At 42.0% G+C, this 20912-nt stretch overlaps 1 long non-coding RNA gene across 1 annotated transcript in view; it reads right to left on the bottom strand.

Moving 5' to 3' along the window:
• The window catches only part of LOC117504894, a 797517-nt gene that overhangs the window by 259261 nt on the left and 517344 nt on the right, over positions 1–20912 (bottom strand). The window lies entirely within an intron of this gene.

The following is a 20912-nucleotide window of genomic DNA, read 5'->3' as shown; positions in this document are numbered from 1 at the left end:
AATATCTGACGGCTGAGGAAATAAAAAAAATAAAGGAAGAAGCCCAAAAGGAAGCAATAAAAGACTATCAGTTGCTGGATAAACGGAAGCAACTCCAGTTTAAAAGGAGTCAGTGGAAGAGGGAGGAAGAGTGGATACTGTTGTGGGCAAAGGAATATGCCAAAATAAAATACCCCAAAAATCAGACAAAGAGATCCAAAGAATGGCAAAAAATATTCCACCACCACTGCCCAAATAAGAAAGACATCACTTGTAAGAATCTCACAACCCAAAAATCAAACTTTATCAAACAAAAACATTTCTCGGATAAAGAAATAAAAACGATGCAACAGGAGGTTGAGCAAATGATAAGAGATGGCATCTGCCCTCTGACGCAACCCATTACACCACCAAAAAATGATTGCCCTCAAAAAAAGTACATCCCCGAAAAAACAAACCATTCACTGTCCCCCAAAAAAACAAACCATTCACTGCCTCAAAATAAAATAACCATTCACTACCCCCCGAAAAAACGAACAACTCACTGCCTCCCGAAAAAAACGAACTATTCACTCCCTCCCGAAAAAAACGAACCATTCACTGCCCCCCGAAAAAACGAACCATTCACTGCCCCCGAAAAAACGAACCATTCACTGCCTCAAAATAAAAATAACCATTCACTACCCCCCGAAAAAATGAACAACTCACTGCCTCCCGAAAAAAACGAACCATTCACTGCCCCCCCAAAAAATGAACCATTCACTGCCCCCCCAAAAAACGAACCATTCACTGCCCCCCGAAAAAACGAGCAGTTCACCAGCTCATCTACAAAGTAATATACAGGTGCACACAGACTCAGAACAGCAGGAACTAGAAGAGGAATTGGCAAATAAGATTGAATAAACAAGAAAAATGGACATGAAAGAGCGTCCAAAACTGACTAAACTAAAGGAGAATAAAAAATTCAAAAATATCCTGCAAAAAGTTAACATAGGACTGACCAAATTGGTCCCAAAAGGAGCCACATTGACAGAGTTAAACTCTGTAAATTATGGAGTGGCATGATACATACAAAGTAAATTAGCCCCACAAGATTTGGAGAGAAACGGCACCACAAATAAGAAAAAGAATACCATGCCACGATGGAAAAAGAAATTACAACAAAAAATCAGCCGCCTAAGAGCAGAGATCTCCCAAATGGCCACATTTTTGGGAAACGATGTTATGTGGGCCGCTGAAGAGGAGGTACTGCTGGCCCACCACCACCAGAGGGCGCCCTGCTTGGAGTGCGGGCTCCAAGCACGAGAGGGCGCCAGACCCAGAAGAAGTGACAGCTGTCACTCATCACACCAGCTGTCACTCATTTACACCACTACATAAGCCAGACTGCAACTCCACCTCCCCGCCGAGAAATCAACTACCGAAGAGGTAATATTCTCTGCTGTGATTATTCATTATTATAACAGTGTTCTGTGTGCAGCCGTGTTCCTGCGGGCTGTATCTGAAGCTGGGTTTGCGGATAGTGGGAGTGCAACGGTCCTCGCCTCTCACTCCATCCAGGGAAGAGACTAGCGGGAGCTGCACGGGTGAAAGTGTTTCTGGAGGTGGAGGTTTCCCCTCCTAACTGAGTGCAGACTGTGGATTACTGAGTGTGCGAATTCACACTCATCCATCCTGTCTTTGTTTTCTGCCAGCAGTACCAGGGTCGACAGCCGAAGACAGAAGCCACCTGGGGACTCGGGACTTGGCGGCTCCGGTGTTCTTCAGGCCGTTGGTGGTGGAAGCCGTGTGGGACGCGGCTCATCTCTCGTCGGGGGTCTTCTATCTTCGAGCCTGCCCACACGTCACCTGGTGTTAATTGTCTATTCATATTGTGTGTGTTTAGTTGTGTGTTGTCACAACATTAAATTGTTACTTATTGGCTTATTCATTGTCCGTTCCTTTGCGCCCCCTGTTGTGGGTCCGTGCTACGACACCTTCCCAACACAAGAACCACAAAAAGAATCTTCTTAAAAAAATAAATCGCATTAAAAGAAAATACAATGTTGAAGACAAACTGCTAGGTGGAAGGCTGGCTGAATATCAAGCCTTAGTAAAAGCTTTCGCAGCACAAATTAGGAACAAAGACAAGAAAATACAAGCAAAACAGATAAACAAACTATTTGCAAAAAATCCCAGACTAGTGTACAGAAAGCTGACAAACGACACAATAGAAGTACAACAGCCACCTGAGAGAGAGGAAATTGAAAAATTCTGGAGACCACTCTTTGAAGACCCAAAACAACACAAAGAGGCTGAGTGGATTGAAAAAATACAACAGAAAAACAAAGACAAACAACAAATGCCAGCAATTGTAATCAATGAAGAGATCAGAAAGAAAATGACTGAATACAGTAACTTCAAGGCACCTGGCATTGACAAAATCCCAAATTTTTGGCTGAAAACACTGACAGCATTACACCAACATTATGCTGTGGCTTTCACAAAAATATTGAACGGAGAAGAGGACACACCAGACTGGATAACGACTGGGAACACAAGCCTAATTCCAAAGACCAAGGATACACAGCTTCCCAACAAGTACAGACCCATCTGCTGCCTAACAACAACGTACAAATGGCTGACAGGAATCATAACTGATGCCATTTATGAACATCTTGACACTGGTGGCTACCTGGAAAATGAACAGAAAGGATGTTCCAAAAGAAGATTAGGAGCTAAAGACCAGTTACTGACAGACAAAGTTATCCTGGAGGACTGCAAAACAAGGCAGAGGAACCTCAGCATGGCTTGGATTGACTACAAAAAGGCATTTGACAGTGTACCACACTCCTGGATCATGAAGTGCTTAGAACTCTACAACATCAATGAGGAAATAAGATCTTTCCTGAGAGCACAAATGAACAAGTGGAACACCACCATCACCCTCAATCACACAGAGGGACAAATAACAATCCCAGACGTACGAGTTCAGAGAGGGATAGTTCAAGGAGACAGCCTTTCACCTCTCTTATTCTGCTTAATCATGGACCCGCTCAGCAAGATCCTGAAGGAGCATGACATCGGATATGACTTAAGTAAAGACAAAGGAAAGGAAAACCAAAAACTTGAGAACCATCTGTTGTTCATGGACGATTTGAAAATCTATGCCAACACAAAAAACGGACTCACTCAGCTCGTGGAAACTGTCCATAAGTTCTCAAAAGACATTGGCATGGAATTTGGACTGGATAAATGCTCAAAATGCACAATGACAAAAGGAAAAAAGACAAAAACCGAAAACATACAATTTATGAAGGGAGCTACATTGAAGATCTGGCTGCAGACATACAAATACTTGGGAATTGAACAAAGAAGAAAATGAGAACAAAAACAACAAAAGAATACCTAAACCGCTTAAAAAAGATCTACAAAACACAGCTGACACCAAAAAACAAGATCACAGCCATAAACCAGTTTGCAATACCAGTGGTGACCTATGGGTTTGGCATAGTGAACTGGCCACAGTGTGAACTTAATAAGTTGGACACAAAAACCAGGAAATTCTCATCCTCCAGAAAATCACATACAGAAATCAATGCATGGACAGAATATATCTCCCTCGCAGAGAAGGCGGTATGGGTCTCACTGAAATCAACCAGACCTACAGAGCATCGATAATAAGTATTGGACAGTACTTAAAGAGCTCTGAAGAAGAAATTGGAAAAACGGTCACACAACACCACGAGGCCATAACTGAACGGACCTCAATCACTAAACTGGCAAAAAACTTTGGCGGCTCTCATGCCTGCAACAAAACTTGCAAGACAGACCAGAGAACAATACTGCAAAAGAGAAGGAAAACATTGAGTGGAAAGATGGAAACAACACAAAAGAGCCGGACGTTTCCAAGAAGAACTCGAAAAGGAATACATTGACAAAGTGGATCAATGCAGTGGCTAAAAAATGGAAAACTTGGTTTTGATGGAGAAAGAATTCTGATTGGAGCACAAGATCAGGGACTTCTAACAAATGGCTTCAAAAAAATGGCAATGATCTCACAGAATGATAAATGCCGATTCTGTCATACAGCTGTTGAGAGTGTAAACCATCTAACTTCAGCATGCCAGATCCTCATGGCAGATGGGCATTATACATCCAGACACAACAAGATCTGTCAATATCTCCACTGGAAGATCTGCAAGGAACTGGAGATGGAAGTCAAAGAACATGTCTGGGAGCACGAGCCAGCACCAGTCTCATCCAATGGAAAAGTTATGATCTTCTACGACAAAGAGATCCCAGCAGGAAGACACATTGAAGGAGGTGCAATCAGACCTGATATTGTCATCTGGAACAAGCAAGCGAAAACAGCCAAAATCATCGATGTGACAGTCCCCAATGACTACGGCCTGAATCGAGCGGAAAGGGGAAAGATCTCAAAATACCAAGACCTGAAAAATGACCTACGAACAACATGGTCATTGAAAGACATCGATATCATCCCAGTTGTGGTGGGAGCAACAGGCCTTGTGAAGAAGAACCTGAAGAAATACCTTGAGGCAATCTCCGGTCACCCAAGTGCACATGAGTTGCAGTTGTTTGCAATTAAGGGAACGATCACCATCTTGAAGAGAGCCTTTGGATACCATGCCAGCTCTGGTTAGGATAACTATAGAGCCTAGGGTGCAACTTTAGACCCCAGGTTTGGGGCCCATGCATTCTACTAAAAAGACATCAAAGATAAATTAAAAAACAAAAGACAAAAAGCATTTGTCTGTTCTGTGTGGTCAAAGATTTGGACTAAAGAGCACCTTGAACAAACACATGATAATTCATAGTCATTCACTATTCCCCCCAAAAATGAGCCATTCACCAGCTCATATACAAAACAATATACAGCTGCACACAGAGCCAGAACACCAGGAACTAGAAGAAGATTTGGCAAATAAGATTGAAGAAAGAAAACTGGACATGAAAGAGCTTCCAAAGCTGACTAAATTAAAGGAGAATAAAAAATTCAAAACTGTCCTGCAAAAAGTTAACCTGGGACTGACTAAATTGGTCCCAGAAGGAACCACATTGACAGATTTAAACTGTAAATTATGGAGCGGCATGGTACATATAACCACATTTTTGTTGAAAACAAATACTGTGTGTTTGGAAAACAATAAAATTTACCAAACTGGTGAATTTGATTTTGTTTAAAGTTCTGTTCTTCCCTGTTGAATTTTGAATGCCAACTTTTCGTCATGAAAAACCATGAAATTCACCCACAGTTGTACAAATTCCAAAATTGGATGTGAGAGAGAAAGAAATTACAACAAGATGCATTCAAGGAATTTTAAACAGTCATTGAATTTTTGGAGGAGAATCTCAACTTCCAGCAAAAATATTTCCAGTAAATTTCTGTCCTCTGATCCAGTCGACACACTGCTGTCAACATTTCAGCTACTTCAGGTTTCATTCAAAAGTCTATTTACACAATAGTGTAAACACTAAAATGACTCTTACAGAATTTACAGCCGTTGGTAAAGAATTTTATTTGTGGTGTGTCATCATTTTCCTCACCTGCATAGTGCAGGTGAATTCTGAAAAGACACATTTATTTTGTCTGCAGTTGTTCTGTCTGCGCCCCCTCCTGGTACATTTGTTGAACTGCAGGCATCTTGTTCATGTCATCAAATAATGTTCATTTCAGTTACATTTCAAAATACTAATGGTGTCTTTCCTTTGGCTTCTGTCTCCCCAGGAGTGAAGACAGAGACACCTGTGTCCCGTCCACCAGAGGCGGCGTTCCCAGTGAAGCAGACAGCAAGTTCCACAAAAGCAGAGGGGCCTGACTCAGCTCCAGGTGTGTTTCCCATTTGTTGGAGGGCTGATGTTCACTTCCACATCTGATTAAAGGGACACTGAGTGTTACAGTGTTGAAGGTGATTCTGATGACATCTAGTGGTCAGGTTTCCTATTGCAAGAGCACTTATATCTCAGATTCATGATGGAGTCGAGCAGAAAAGGATTTTCTTTAACCAAAATAGATCAAATGTACCTTCGGACAGTTTGTAGCTAAACTTTCAGGTCTTCTTTTTAAGAAAATCCTCCTCTGTACCACTTCATCATGAAGCTGTATAACTGGTGATGCAAAATGCAAAACATGCACTGTGCACAATTCCTCCAATCACAGCCACAGAAGCCTGTAACTTCTTCAGGGTTGTCTGGGTGTCTTCGTGGCTTCCGTCAATCGTGTCCTTCCTGCACAGTCACTCAGTTTTTGAGAACTACCTACTTAACACACAATTACCACACAGTACCACAATGTTTGTATTTCTTAATGACTGAGGGAAATGAAGTTCAAGACACACTCAGTGACTTGGAAAGATTCTTGGATCCATCCCCACTTGCCTGAAGAAAACTGGCAGTCAGAGTGAAGATTTACTTTTTCCAATAAAGGGTCTGATTTTAGCTTTGATATTTTTATTTCATTTATGTCATGTTGTAGAAATGAGTTTTCACTGAGTTTAAAGGTCATTCTTTAAGAATTTCTTTTTAAACTGTCATTCTAACATTCCAGACATGTAACCTGGAATTCTGTTAGATTGTAGCCGTCTGTGGGTGTCAGGATGGCACCTGGCACAAAGCTGACCAAAGTCCACACACTGTGTTTGTGACAGTTTCCTGGTCAGCGTCTGTTGAAGCCTAAATCTATGTTCTTTAAGCCCAGGTCAAAGGTCACTGGCATTTTGTTAAAAAAAAATGCACTTCACTGCAGAATGTATTTAATCAGATGGAAAGAAAAAAACCCAAACACATTTTTTGTTATTTCTTAAAATTAATTTGAAAACAACAGTGAAACACATCATAATAAAGTTATAAAAGTGCTTTGCTTTTATGTACATTTTATTCAAATATTATTAATATAAAAAACAATCATAAGACTATATATATATTGTGATGGTTCATGTTGGCAGGGAGGTGTGGGTTTGAAATATCCCGCGCTGCTGACGTAACTGTCCACAAGCTGTGAGGAGACAGAAGTGTCAGTGCATTTCTATAAGGAAGCTGAAACACTGATCAGACACATGAAGCTTCACATGAACAATCAGGTGCAGTAAAAAGCGCTGGTTCCACCACATCTGTCACATCTGATCTGCTCAGGCTGCATGAAGTGACTCAGTGTGCACGCTGACAAACTGGAATCACTGTCAGTGTGACTGAGCAGCTTCAGCAAACTCCTGCATCTTATTAATGATCATTTATTCAAGAGAAATGAAGATCATTAATGTTGCATTTACACATGACAAGTCACGAATGCCACGAAGTAAACATTCTTGGCTGCTGAATGTGATGATTTGAGGCGTCAGGTGCCTGTTATTATCACAATCACACCAATTATACTCACACTCACTCATCTTCAACCGCTTAGTCCAATTAAGGGTTGTGGGGGGCTGGAGCCTGTGCCAGCAGTCATAGGGCATGAGGCAGGGACGGGGTTCACTCTGGACAGGACTGTGAGGATGTAACGTAATTATGCTCATGAGAACTTCGCTGTACATTAACAAGTTATTACAAAAACTAGTTGAATATTACATTTGTCTTTGTTCTTCTCCACAAATGACTGTAATCTGAAATGGTCCAGACATTTGCAGCTGCACAAGGCTGTGCACATGAGGCCAAATTGTTAGCAATGTTTTGTCTTGTTGCCACGGCTGGACTGATTATCTGGCGTACCGGGCAAATCCCGCCGGGCCCCCCTGTATTTTGGGCCCCCCGGGTCTGTCATTAAAAAATATATGTATATAATTATAATTTTTATTGATTGCGCGGTAAAAAATGACACATAGTGGCCCATTGGATGCTTCTCCTGAGGCACATTGGGCTGGTCCAATGAAACTCCTTGGTTCTCGAAGGCCCGCCCCTCCCTACAGGCCCCCACCTGACCCAAGTCATCACTCAAAGTTTTGGTTATTCGGTCCGAGCTCGAGTGTTGAACGGAGAGTTGTGCGCAAAATGGAGAAGCAAAAGAATGGAGCTGAGAAGCGAAAGGAAAAAAGAAAACAGAAATTAAAAGACGACGCAGCAAAATGTGCCAAAATCACAGATATGTTTAAAACCCCAGCTCGACCTCGGGTTCGGGACGGGTAGTGGGGCCGCCGGTCCGTCATTTCAAACTAGCCCGGGTCGGGATCGGCGTCGAGAGCACAGGTGGTGGAGAGTGAAGAGGAGGAGGAGACGGAGAGAGACGTGACCCAGCAGGAAGAGATTGAGGTTAGAGCCAATGCAGTGTAGCTAGAGTGCTTTATGACGGTGGACACAAGCAGCTACAAACAAACAAAAAAAACCCCACCAGAAATAGAAGCTCGATTTGTCGCTAGTCGTTTTTAACAAAGAAAATGCCGCTAACAGGATTAGGAAAGTCTCCGGTTCAACTCAGAACAGATCACGGATGTTTACACCAAAAGATCGCTGATTCGCTCATTTCGCTGTCAATCAAAACGGGATTCAGCCTCAGGCAGATCATCCAATCATCATGCAGAAGCCGAGCGTCCGGGCCAGCCGAGGCCCGCCTACTATAGACGCTGAGCGTCAGATGGGCGGGACAAAGCTCAGCATTTATCCAATGACTCGTCTCGTTTCGTTGCACTCTTTGCTTCGCTATTGAAGTGATTAAGTCTGTGGACGTTCAGCGAGTGAGAGGAAAGCCGCATCGTTACCAGAGATAAGAAGCTGATTCTGAACAAAGGTTGAGCGCGTTGTAGCGCATATTAAGCCAATGTATATAATTATAGTTTTTATTAACTGCGACGGTAAAAAATGACACATAGTGGCCCATTGGATGCTTCTGCTGAGGCACATTGGGCTAGTCCAATGAAATTCCTTGTTTCTCGAAGGCCTGCCCGTGTGTGTGTGTGTGTGTGTGTGTGTGTGTGTGTGTGTGTGTGTGTGTGTGTGTGTGTGTGTGTGTGTGTGTGTGTGTGTGTGCGCGCGCGCGCGCATATATGTACGTATGTGCGCGCGCGCGCATATATGTACATGCGTGTGTGGGTGTGCGCATCCCTATTGTCTGAATTTTTTCAGGAGTGCAGAAACGTGGTTTCTCAACAGACACTGTGTATGTGTCCATGTTTGTGTGTGTGTGTGTGTGTTTGTGCATCCTCAAATTTGATGAAAACAGCCAAATGGTTTCTTTTTCAGTTTTGAATTCTTAGAGAGAGCAGAAACGTGGTTTTTCAACACAGACAGGGTGTGTGTGTGTGTGTGCGCGCACGCACTTGTTTTTGCATCCTAAAGTTTCTCCATCACAGGATTTTTTTAAAAGTGGAAAACAACCAAATGGTTTCTTTTTCTGTGTTGGGAAATGCCTCAACTTTTTTCAGGAACAGACCAGAACAGTGTGTGTGTGTGTGTGTCTGTTTGCATGTGCGCTTGTGTTACCATCCTCAAATTTCTACTTAATCAGAAGATTTTTTTAAAGAGGAAAACAGCCAAATGGTTTCTTTTTCTGTGTTAAGAAATGCCTCAACTTTTTTCAGGACCAGAGCACAAACGTGGTTTCTCAACAAACACTGTGTGTGTGTGTGTGTGTGTGTGTGCGTGCGTGCGTGCATGCACTTGTTTTTGCATCATCAAATTTCTCCATCACAAGATTTTTTTAAAGGGGAAAACATCCAAACGGTTTCTTTTTCTCTGTTGAAAAATGCCTCAACTTTTTTCAGGAACAGAGCAGAAACATGGTTTCTCAACACACACACAGTGTGTGTGTGTGTGTGTGTGTGTGCGCGCGCATCTTCACATTTCTTTCGTAACAAAAACAGCCAGATGCTTTCTTTCTCTGTTTTGACAATTGTTTGAAATTTTTCAGGAGCAGAGCAGAAACATGGCCTGTGTGTGTATATTCTTTAAAAGAATATATTTACCCGTTACAGAATTTCCCTGTGAAGATTTAGATTAACCAATTTAGTCATTGTGCTTGAGATTGTGCACTATTGCTTGTGCAGCAGTATGACTGAGCTTAATTATCTTCAGCTGGTTGTTGGATTTCAGCCCATCAGTGTTGGAGGGTGTTCTCATAATAGGGGCAGAGAGTGCTTCTTTCTCTCACTTGTGGAGGTTTGCTGCAGGTGTCTGTTTGACGGTTCCACTTCTGTGTTCCTGTGAAGGCAGGTAGGTACCGGCCACGGCGTTCTCTGTGTGTGTGTGTGTGTGTGTTGAAGTGTGCAGTGTTAAAGTGCTTATACGAATGGTTTTGTTAATAGATATCTCCATGGGAGTCGTCGCTGGTTACGCACTGCTCAGCACAAGAGGGCGCCGAGTGCTTGCTGGCTGTTGGATGCTCCGGTGCTGTGTTGGTTGGGACCGATGGAGTGGTCTGTATGGGTGCCTGGGTTCCACCTCCAAATATTTGTGCAGAAACAAAGCCCTTTTCTCTGTAATCACAGAGACGCTCTCTGTCTTTCTGAGGGGACCAACTGCAGAGTCCACGTGCATGCTGGGAGACTTCTTTACTTTGCTTTCCCACCTTGTTTGAGAGCACATCTTCAAAGTAATGTTCACATGATTTTCTCAAAATGCTCCGTCTCTGTGTGGAGGCTGAAAACAAGATGTAGAGCTTCTGCAAAATGCCAAAGTCATGTGGAGCATCGGTGGAGTTTTTACAGCATCAGCCACAACCAAGTTTAAGGTTTTTGTCCCACATGGCACAAAACAACCTCTGGGATTTATTTCTGGGAGCCTGGCGGCTTGTACTCCCTTGTTTTTCCACTCATGTTGGCCCCATTGTCTTCTCTGTCCTCTACAGACCTTAAAAGGAATTTTCAACTCTTCAAGTTTCTTCCAAATCAGGGATGTCAAGTGCTCACCTGTGGACTCATCTGCCACCAGAAAACCCAGAGAATGTTCCTTTTAAGCAGGGCTTCTCCTCCAGTGAGACCACTCCAGTCTCCACTGATAACTGGTCAGTGTGGCTGATATCTGGACTGAAGTCAAGAATTATGAAAAAAAAAAAAAAACACTTTGCTTGTCTGATATAATTCACCATCACTGACATTTTGCTGCTCATTAATTTTATTTGGTTTCGTGTGTGATGCTCAAAGTAACTGTTGTGGCTGCTGATGGTCTTTTTCACCATATTTCTTTCATTTCCATCATGAGATTTGATCACTTCAAATTTTCATTTTTTTTTTAAGTTTCAATTCACTGTATCTGTTATTTCCATTTTGATTCCATTAACTTTGTGGTCTTGAAGGGTTCCAGCTGGCTTTTCTTGAAAACTTTGTTCATAGACATATTTAGGGATCAATCTGATGTAATTTGAATCCGGATTAACTGTTTACACTCATTTGGATTTTGGAAGAACATTTTGCTGATCCTGCAGTTTATTTATTTTATTTTTAGTGAAATGCTCAAGGGCAGCAGATTAAATATGTTTGTGTAAAATGAACCACAATTTTTTTTTTTTTTTTTATGGATTTATGTAATTTTAACTGGTCCAGAATGGACCTAATCCCACATGTTGAAACAAAGTTAAGTGTGTCCAGATAGAAGACCTCCTGGCTGAGAGCTCCAGTCATTGTTAGATGACTCGAAGAGTTGCATCTTTAGATGTATGTTATCGCAGAGCACAACTGATCTCACACTGGTGGTTAGTCTGGTTCTCAGCTCATCTCGTTTTCAAGAGACCAAACATCAGCTAGTAACAGACTATAGGCAGCTGTGGCCTGGTAGCTCTTGCCTTTAGCCTACGATCAGACATCAGCTAGTAACAGACTAGGCAGCTGTGGCCTGGTAGCTCTTGCCTTTAGCCTAGGAGTGGATATCGGCAAGTAACAGACGAGGCAGCTGCGGTCTGGTAGCCCGTGCCTTTAGCTTATGAGCGGATATCAGCTGGTAACAGACTAGGAAGCTATTGTGTGGTAGCTCTAACCTTTAGCCTAGAATTTAGCCTGCCTCTCTTCCCTCTCCTCCTCTTTGGACGTTCTGTGAATAGCTCCGTCGGCTTCGTTGCTCACGTCTATCCGGAGCTTCCGTCTCTTGTCGGCTGGAATTAACTCTGTTCAGTTGTATAAACTCTACTTGGAAAAGTACCAAGCAGCCACACAGTAAGAAAAAAGATCAATGAAAATGCATTGATAACTGATAATTGAACCACACCCCTCTGGATGGTAACTGAATGGAATCATGAGGTGCCTGAAGATTCCAAATCCTCATGTGCTGAGAAGATCAGATCATCTGCAATTAGTCGCACGCATTTAAGGATTCAAAAGAATTTTATTGTCATATGCACAAAGGAACATGTTCCCTGTACAATGTTAACGTGTTCTAATCAACTGTTCAACATAGTGTAACCACTAGGGGGCAGCGTATATCGCAACACCCAAGAACCAAGCCTCAACCTCCACCTGTATGAAATGAAGAAAAGCGGAAGTGGAAAGTCTTGCCCTTAAATGGCCGCAAGAGTTCAGCTCCAAAAAGGAGTATCGTTCCATTGAAGTCCATGTTAAAATGTCCAACATAAACATATTTACAGCCTGGCATTAAAACAGTTTTGGTCTCCATAGATAGTTTTCTCTGGGGGAGATTCTTCTTCAGTTTGACAGATTTCACACCACAACATTCTGAATAATTAGGGGTGGGGTCACTTTGATTGACAGGTCATGTGTGCCTTGACCTGAGTTCAGACCCCGTTGTGGAACAGCTGTACCTGTGTTTATGACCAAATGATTCCAAATCTATGTCAGGATCCATCAGTTTGGAGCTCATGGTGTTCTGTGTGTGTCTGTTTATTCTGTACTGACAGATGAATCCAAATGTTTAAAAAGACAGATTAATCCAAATGTTTAAAAACTGGGAGCACCGGGGATCCTTGACAAACGGCCTCATGAGTTTCTTCTTCGTCATCCACGTGAGCACTGACTTCCCCAAATAGAACTCAGGAGTCTCCAGCAGGAATCTTTTCCAGGATCCCACTCAGAGTCTCCAAGAAGGCTGGATACTCTGAAGGTCACAAACAGTCAGATTCCTCGACGCCACATGACGTCACACTGAGGCAGCCCTCTGCTTCACCAGGAAAACCCCAAAACAACAACACCCACACCTGGACAACCCGGCCAGGTGAGCCCGTCCTTTTTTGTGTATTGCAGTCCATTATTATTTTTTATTGATGTGAATGATTTGTCAAATGTTTGCAGATGATACAACCCTGATTCTGTCTCATTCAGATTCCAGGGTCCAGATAAAGAGGCTAATGTTAGCTTAGCAGCCTGGACCACATGCTTTAAATGAAATCAATTATCTCTGAATGTTTAAAAAAAATTCTTATTTTATGATGTCTGGAGGTAAAAAGTCAAATTCAAACTGAGTGGACTGAGCTGTCTGGAGAAATGTGGACAGAACGCGGACAGAACGACTGCAGACAATATAAATCTGTCTTTTCAGAATTCACAATGTCAAAAGCATTTGCAAAACTGAAAATTGTGTTCTCCTGTTGTTTAGCTGCACGGCCCCCCGCCAATCAAAATGCATAGAACAACACTACCATCTACTGGATGGAAATGTGAATAGCAACTTACATATTTGTGGATTTCAAGTGAAGTTTTGTGCTGAGAATGTCTCAATACTGCGTAAGTGAGCAACACGAATGTGTGTAATCAGTGCTTGACAAATGCTGAATCACACTTCACAAACAGAATTTTCAGTTTTGCAAATGCTTTTGTGTTTGTGGATCATAAAGCACGTGTACAAATCAAGAGATATTTGTAAATCACCCTCTGTGCATTTACAAGTATTGAGAGAAATTTAACTCCATATGAGTCTTGATTTTGTCCCGTTCATGTCCACTTAAACTTTTTTTTACACCACTATCGATGTCTTTAACGTGGTCTTCGTCCTCTCTGTAATTTTGATCATGTTACAGATGCAGCTAACAAACCAAACTTGCAGAAACTCAAAATGTCCACATCCGGGTTCTTTCAATGACATTAGATATTACAGAGATTCTGATTGGATGAAAGTTCGCTGTTGTTTAAAAAGTAACCAATGAGATTGAGCGTTTTAGTTTGGAGTTTCAGCAGCACTATTACGGCTCACACGCACGAGGAAAGATTTAACTGGCACCGATGACACGCGCTGCACCAACACCCAAACATTTTCTCATCTGATTTACACTGATCCCAGAAATGACCCACAAAAACTCTGAAATCTGTGGAAAATTCTCATCATTGATCCAGGCAGGTTTTAAGATCAGTGGAATTTATCTGCTGAATCCAGATGTTTTTCTGGAGTCTAGAAGTTTCTTTCCAGCTGCTGTCAGACTGAATTTGTCAAACTCAGACTGTGTGACTCTGAGTGAACACAAAGTGTTTGATTTTGGAGTTCAGTAACATTCACACGTGGCTGAGTTTGGCTCTGATTCAAACCGGATCAGATTTTCATCAGTCTGAACTGAGACTGAGATGAGGACTGAAGGTCACTCGAGTGGCGTCTCTGGGTTCTTTAAGCGCACACTTTGACCTCATCCCTGATTTTGCTGCCGACTGTCTCACAAAGCCGACAAACAACTTGACCTCATGATGACTCAGTTGTTTTACCGACGACACAGCGGTCGCTCTATTTTTCAGACTGTTTCCTTTAATTCAGTTTCTCTGCAGGAAAATCTACAAAATCTTCTTGAAACAATCACTTTGGACACGACCTTCAGTCCATCACCTGCTCACTTCTCTCAGCTGTGACGTCTCCTCACAGCACTTTGTCCTGGTTGACCTCCAGCCTTGATAAGCTCCGCCCTCTTATCTCCAACATCCAGCTGACTGAATAAAATTCTTTACCAACGGCTGTAAATTCTGTAAGAGTCATTTTAGTGTTTATACTATTGTGTAAATAGACTTTTGAATGAAACCTGAAGTAGCAGCTGAAATGTTGACAGCAGTGTGTCGACTGGATCAGAGGACAGAAATTTACTGGAAATATTTTTGCTGAAAGTTGAGATTCTCCTCCAAAAATTCAATGACTTTAAAATTCCTTGAATACCATCTTGTGGTGATTTTTCTCTCTCATGCAATTTTGGAACTTGTACAACTGCAGGTAAATTTCATGGTTTTTCATGATCAAAAGTTGTCATTCAAAATTCAACAGGGAAGAACAGAACTTCAAACAAAACTAAATTTACCAGTTTGGAGAATTTTATTGTTTTCCAAAAACACTATTTGTTTTTAACAAAAATCATAATTTTGTTAAGAACTGAGAACAGTGTTTAAATAAATCAACCTAATATGAATCAAAATGAAAACTTTTGCATGAATTTCACCTTAATGAAATCCATTTTTTACTCAAATTTATTATTTCATATATCCACAAGGATGAATTATGAACAGTGTTTAGAAGAAACAAACAAAACCACCAGAATTAAAATATATCAGAAACTGAAAAAGTGTTTTGGTGAATTTCACCATAAAGATGAAACAAACAAAAACAATCATCAAAATCCATCAAGAACTGAAGGAAAAAAATTTGGGTGAATTTCAGTTTTCACCCTAAAAAGTCCATATTTTCCTAAAAACTTACAATTCCAACATTAAGACATTATTACTCTCAGACAAACAGATAAGGCGTCAGATCGGTGCCAAAACCACTCAGGTAAAAAAAAAAAAAAAAAAGCATTCAGGTGTACTATATTATTTCACACACGTAGATATTAACTGCGCGTGCAAAGACATCATGCAAAAAACAAAGTATCCCAATGTATCTTCAATGTAGCCTCCTTCAAAAAAAAAGCTCTTATTTATAGATGTAACAGTTCCTTTAATGTGAGTCAGCCGTGGTTCATTCACTGTAAATCCATATACATATTATGTCTGTAATGTTATCTACTGTGCTGCTGTATGTTTTACAGGAATTCCCTGGTGACCACAGCTGCCAGTGTTTTCCTGTAAAAAACTCATTTTTTACAGTGTAGCAATGCCCCGACAATCGAGCAGATAATGTGCCTTGTGCTTAGATATTTTGCCAGTGGACAATTTATGTATTCCATCTTTTCAGGTTGGGACATGCCCAGCTCTCCACAATTTCTCTGATACTTACTGGACTGGTAAGCACTGAAAGCCGAGATAGGCATGTCCCAACGTGTCCTCTGACACGTCGAAACGTTGTCTCGGTCGATCAGCGAATCAGTCGTTACGCACAAAGCCTCCGCTCGGCTTTCCATGACAAAATCTCTTATTAAAAGTGAAATCTGCTGGAAAATGGCTGATGTCCAGCTCTTGTGATAACCAGAGAAATTCCACACGACGGTCCCGGCTCCACACAGCCATCCGTTTAGAAATGATCTGGCGTTTTCTGCCTCGTCGTCGCTGCTCGGAGCGCGGCGCACCATGCGCCATTGTGGGGCAGCCTTAAAGCTGTAGTAACAGTCCTTATTCTCTGTGAAGCCCGTAAAATTTTCACTGAAAAACAACCGAATCTTCTAAATGGTTTCCAGCTGGTTGTCTGGCAGAGTTTCAGAAAAAAATTTCATGGAACAAAGCGGCAGTAGCTCAGCTCTTTGCTGAGAATGAAAATCAGCCGAGGGGGTGGGACCACTTCTTCCACAAGGCGTGCTCACAGGACGAATGACGTCACCGACAGGCGTGGAAAAACTCACGCATGCGCACGAGGGTTCAAGCTTGTCTGACGTAAAAACATATGAATGAAATCCATATAGTTTTTAAAAAAAATAAATAAAAAGGGCCGTTACTTTACGGACAGACCTCGTACATCTGTGTAGTTAATCAATAAAATATTCTCTACAGACGATTTGCTCGCGCGCACGTAAAAAAAAAGAAAAGAAAAAAAAGTCTGCTCCCCGCTGCTGTTTGCTGCAGGGCTGCAGCTCGCTCTATCCCCAAAAAACTCTGTCATAATTGTGTTTAGAAGCCAGTCACCAGTTGCTTTATTATACAACTGTGTAGCTAATAAGTAAAATAATCTCCAGGACAATTTGCGCGCGCATGCACGTAAAATAAAATTTAAAAGAACCTCCGCTCTACGCTGCTGTGTGGCTGCTGCTCGCTCCACAAACTGTCATGATTGTAAAATAAAGGACAAAAGAGACATAAGTCCTGCTCACAGGTAGATACAGGACATGTTCATATCTTCAGTCAAACTCCAGACATCTCCATGTCACTACATATTCAGCCCGATTGGTTATCGCGGCGCGACGAGAACTGCGGCACTACAGGAAGCAGCAGGATGAAACGGCGATTAAAAAGTATCACACGCCGTTGTTCGTCGTCACGGGAGGTCTCCGGGAGCGCTCCCGGAATTATTCGACATCAATCAATCAACTTTTTTCTTATATAGCGCCAAATCACAACAAACAGTTGCCCCAAGGCGCTCCACATTGCAAGGCAAGGCCATACAATAATTATGAAAAACCCCAACGGTCAAAACGACCCCCTATGAGCAAGCACTTGGCCACAGTGGGAAGGAAAAACTCCCTTTTAACAGGAAGAAACCTCCAGCAGAACCAGGCTCAGGGAGGGGCAGTCTTCTGCTGAGACTGGTTGGGGCTGAGGGAAAGAACCAGGAAAAAGAGATCGATCACTAATGATTAAATGCAGAGTGATGCATACGGAGCAAAAAGAGAAAGAAACAGTGCATCATGGGAACCCCCCCACAGTCTACGTCTAAAGCAACATAACCAAGGGATGGTCCAGGGTCACCCGATCCAGCCCTAACTATAAGCCTTAGCGAAAAGGAAAGTTTTAAGCCTAATCTTAAAAGTAGAGAGGGTATCTGTCTCCCTGATCTGAATTGGGAGCTGGTTCCACAGGAGAGGAGCCTGAAAGCTGAAGGCTCTGCCTCCCATTCTACTCTTACAAACCCTAGGAACTACAAGTAAGCCCGCAGTCTGAGAGCGAAGCGCTCTAATGGGGTAATATGGTACTACGAGGTCCCTAAGATAAGATGGGACCTGATTATTCAAAACCTTATAAGTAAGAAGAAGAATTTTAAATTCTATTCTAGCATTAACAGGAAGCCAATGAAGGGAGGCCAACACGGGTGAGATATGCTCTCTCCTGCTAGTCCCCGTCAGTACTCTAGCTGCAGCATTCTGAACCAACTGAAGGCTTTTTAGGGAACTTTTAGGACAGCCTGATAATAATGAATTACAATAGTCCAGCCTAGAGGAAATAAATGCATGAATTAGTTTTTCAGCATCACTCTGAGACAAGACCTTTCTGATTTTAGAGATATTGCGTAAATGCAAAAAGGCAGTCCTACATATTTGTTTAATATGCGCTTTGAATGACATATCCTGATCAAAAATAACTCCAAGATTTCTCACAGTATTACTAGAGATCAGGGAAATGCCATCCAGAGTAACGATCTGGTTAGACACCATGCTTCTAAGATTTGTGGGGCCAAGTACAATAACTTCAGTTTTATCTGAGTTTAAAAGCAGGAAATTAGAGGTCATCCATGTCTTTGTCTGTAAGACAATCCTGCAGTTTAGCTAATTGGTGTGTATCCTCTGGCTTCATGGATAGATAAAGCTGGGTATCATCTGCGTAACAATGAAAATTTAAGCAATACCGTCTAATAATACTGCCCAAGGGAAGCATGTATAAAGTGAATAAAATTGGTCCTAGACATGTTGAATAATTTCAGGAGCAATTCCCGGTAAAGCCGGAACTAAACCACGCCCCCTAGTGCCGGCGTTAACAACAGTGTGTGATCCTTAAGACGGCCAAAAACTCTTCCGGGAGCTCTTACCGTCTGTGTGTAAACGGGGCTTAAGAGTAGAATGGGAGGCAGAGCCTTCAGCTTTCAGGCTCCTCTCCTGTGGAACCAGCTCCCAATTCGGATAAAGGATACCAAAACCCTCTCTACTTTTAAGATTAGGCTTAAAACTTTCCTTTTTGCTAAAGCTTATAGTTAGGGCTGGATCAGGTGACCCTGCTACAGACTTAGACTGCTGGGGGGTTCCCATGATGCACTGAGTGTTTCTTTTTTTTGCTCTGTATGCACCACTCTGCATTTAATCATTAGTGATCGATCTCTGCTCCCCTCCACAGCATGTCTTTTTCCTGGTTCTCTCCCTTCAGCCCCAACCAGTCCCAACAGAAGACTGCCCCTCCCTGAGCCTGGTTCTGCTGGACGTTTCTTCCTGTTAAAAGGGAGTTTTTCCTTCCCACTGTCGCCAAGTGCTTGCTCACAGGGGGTCGTTTTGACAGTTGGGGGTTTTCCCGTAATTATTGTATGGCTTTGCCTTACAATATAAAGCGCCTTGAGGCAACTGTTTGTTGTGATTTGGCGCTATATAAATAAAATTGATTTGATCTTTGCTGAACATCTGAGCAAGAATACTGTATGTTGTATGATTCGCAAGGTAGTACTTGCTCTGTCTAAACTGTTGGATACATTTGTCGTTTTCCCTGGCCATTTATCCGCAATGCACATCAAAGAAGGGTTTTATGCAATCGCGGGTAATTACTAATATCAAAATAGGTCTAATGCATGTCCATTAATTAGGCGAAGTGGGGCTTATCAAGCTATGAATATAAACCTACCGTTTTGAAGGATGAAGGATGTTTTTATATTTCATCTTCATCTTTCATCTTCAGGTGCGTTTGGCACTGCTATTGCATCTGACATATTGACAGGATTAGGAACAGCAATCATACAGTCAAGGTAGCCATTTAGGAAACATTAAATTAACCAAACATTTATTAGGAGGCCTATGCCCACTTCTGAATCGTGTTGCATCTGGGCGTAATTAATGGAAGAGGGGCATTTTTTTTTTTAACACATATCAGACATTCCACAGGTTAATCATCTGTAACAGATTTGGAGAACAATTACGCATTTACCCGATCAGCAATACGTTGCCAACAAGCCTGTCTTGCTTTATTGGCAGATGTGTTCGATTTCCCCCTTAACGTTAATTTAAGTTCCTCGTAGCTCTGCATAATAATTGTGCATTCTTCTCTGGTAAAGTAAGGTGACCGCGCCATCATTGAAAAATGGTAACGTGTGCTGCAACCCGCCCCTTTTATGTGAACGCGCACAAACTCCACTTAGGTTAACACAGGTTCAACAAATCAACATCTTATTCAGCGTCGTAGTACCGATTAACACCACTTGGGGAAACCATGTTTTGTCAACCCCGGTTTAAGAGGTTGACCCTGGGTTACATCTGAGTAAGTTAACCCTGCTTCATAGTACAGGCCCAAGGAGTGTGGTACACTGTCAAATGCCTTTTTGTAGTCAATCCAAGCCATGCTGAGGTTCCTCCTCCTTTTCTTGCAGTCCTCCAGGATAGATTTGTCTGTCAGTAACTGGTCTTTAGCTCCTAATCTTCTTCTGGAAACACCTTTCTGTTCATTTTCCAGGTAGCCACCAGTCAATATCAAGTCAATATGTTCATAAATGTCAGCATCTATGATTCCTGTCAGCCATTTGTACGTTGTTGTTAGGCAGCAGATGGGTCTGTACTTGTTGGGAAGCTGTGTTTCCTTGGTCTTTGGTAGCAGGCTTGTGTTCCCAGTCGTTAGCCAGTCTGGTGTGTCCTCTTCTCTGTTCAATATTTTTGTGAAAGTCACAGCATAATGTTGGTGTAATGCTGTCAGTCTTTTCAGCCAAAAATTTGGGATTTTGTCGATGCCAGGTGCCTTGACGTTACTGTATTCACTCATTTTCTTTCTGATTTCCTCTTCAGTGATTACAGTTTCTGGTATTTGCTGTTTGTCTTTGTTTTTCTGTTGTATTTTTTCAATCCATTCAGCCTCTTGGTGTTGTTTTGGGTCTTCAAAGAGTGGTCTGCAGAATTTTTCAATTTCTTCTCTCTCAGGTAGTTGTTGTACTTCTATTGTGTTGTTTGCCAACTTCCTGTACACAAGCCTGGAGTTTTTTGTGAATTATCTGTTTTGCTTGTATTTTCTTGTCTTTGTTCCTAATCTGTGCAGAAAAATCTTTCACTAAGG

The sequence above is a fragment of the Thalassophryne amazonica genome, chromosome 23 (genome assembly GCF_902500255.1).
Source record: "Thalassophryne amazonica chromosome 23, fThaAma1.1, whole genome shotgun sequence".
NCBI lineage: Eukaryota > Metazoa > Chordata > Actinopteri > Batrachoidiformes > Batrachoididae > Thalassophryne > Thalassophryne amazonica.
The sequence above is the reverse complement of the archived record's forward strand: the minus strand, read 5'-3'. Positions and strand labels throughout refer to the sequence as shown.